Below are 1,975 nucleotides of genomic sequence, written 5' to 3' on the forward strand. Positions count from 1 at the left end.
ACACAGTATGTATCTATATGTATATATGCTGTACGTATATGTGTGTGTGTGTATATATATATATATATTATATATATATATATATATATATATATATATATATATATATATATATATATATATATATATATATATATATATATATATATATATATATATATATATGTATGTATATATATATATATATATATATATATATATATATATATATATATATATATGAGTATGTATTTATAAATATATGTATGTAAGTATGTATATAAATTAAAAAAAATAAAAAATAAAAAATTAAAAAAAAAAAATATATATATATATATATATATATATATATGTGTATGTAAGTATGTATATAAATATATATATATATATATATATATATATATATATATATATATATACATACTTACATACACACATATATATATATATATATATATATATATATATATATATATATATATATATATATATATATATATATATATATATATATATTTATATATATATATAAATATAATATATATATATATATATATATATATATATATATATATATATATATATATATATATATATATATATATATATATATATATATATATATGTGTATGTAAGTATGTATATAAATATATATATATATATATATATATATATATATATATATATATATATATATATATATATATATATATATATATATATATATATATATATATATATATATATATATATATATATATATATATATATATATATATATATATATATCAGTGGAGGCTCCTCCATAGAGGTGGAGGAGGCCTGGCCTCCCCAATAATTTGAGAGAAGAGAGAGATTTAAAAAAAACAATAAATATATTTATTTTATTTATTTATTTGAACAAAAAACATATTTTTTATTTTTTATATTCATATTATTTTAGTTTTGTTCATAAATCTAAATGTTCCCATGGCTAAAACCCAATATTGCAATTGTAAAGCAACAGGCCAGATTTCCCTATCAGTTTGTATTAAGGGAGGCCAGGCCTCCCCTAGGAAATTAGCTTCTCATAGAAGTCAATGTAATGCATGCTTTTTCATGCCAATATGTGATTGGCCAGATCACTGAAAATGGGTGGGCAACGGAGGCCTGGCCTCACCATGCATTGTGTCCAGGGCTGAAAGATTGACATTTTGTTCGTCCAATCACATGCTACTGGTTCATTTGGAATCAATCCTTTCCTTTCCTAATCAACACAGAAGCCATTTTGACAATTCGCCAGCCACTTCAGTCAAACAAACACTCGCCATAGTGGCTACGAGTGTCCTATCAACTTGTGCTTTTCAGGAAATTTAGAGAACACCCCTGGCTATCATCCGTGAAGTTTATAGCTCATATAGCCAAATACTTTTGCTTAAAACGACCTCGGAAATCGGCGAGATTCTGGCGCAATTTGAGATCTTGGGCTGGAGATAGATATGCGTTAACGTTAAACCCTTCACTCTAGGCATTTCTCCTTGAGTTGACAACATCTCTGAGACAGATTTCGAAAGCAAAAGCTGCTGCTGCTAATCGCTCATTGACATTTATCTCTGTAGTTTGGACATTTTTACAGTTGAAGTTTAGCTCATTGTTTTCCATCCAGTTAGCTGGATAATCTGGGGATGGATGGCTGAGTTGGACACGTTCTGGATCCACACGACCTGTGAGTATTCTCACTACTTTGCTCTCAAGAAATTGCAGTACAATCTGAATTACTTTTTGGATGAACTGGGTGTCTACCAGTGTTACACCGCTAGTTCTCAGTAGTAATAACACTCCATTTCATGTCTCTCAGTAGATGAAGCCAGCTGCAACCCGTAGAGTGGAGTCGTGGAGAGAGCCCCTCGCCCCTCAGCTAAACCAGAGGTGGGTTGAAATCTCTACCAGTGTTATACCACTAGTTCTCAGTAGTAATAGCAGTGTTACACCACTAGTTCTCAGTAGTAATAACACA

General features: G+C 27.3%; 1 long non-coding RNA gene across 1 annotated transcript in view; it reads left to right on the forward strand.

The window, feature by feature from the left end:
• The first annotated feature begins 920 nt into the window (after positions 1 to 920).
• Positions 921 to 1,975, forward strand: part of LOC133660551 (uncharacterized) — a 1,258-nt gene continuing 203 nt past the window's right edge. Inside the window, exons 1-2 of the long non-coding RNA XR_009827830.1 lie at positions 921 to 1,684; positions 1,817 to 1,887. This is a non-coding gene — a long non-coding RNA (uncharacterized LOC133660551). The remainder of the gene's footprint in view (positions 1,685 to 1,816; positions 1,888 to 1,975) is intronic.

This window comes from Entelurus aequoreus, linkage group LG11 (genome assembly GCF_033978785.1).
Source record: "Entelurus aequoreus isolate RoL-2023_Sb linkage group LG11, RoL_Eaeq_v1.1, whole genome shotgun sequence".
Lineage (NCBI taxonomy): Eukaryota > Metazoa > Chordata > Actinopteri > Syngnathiformes > Syngnathidae > Entelurus > Entelurus aequoreus.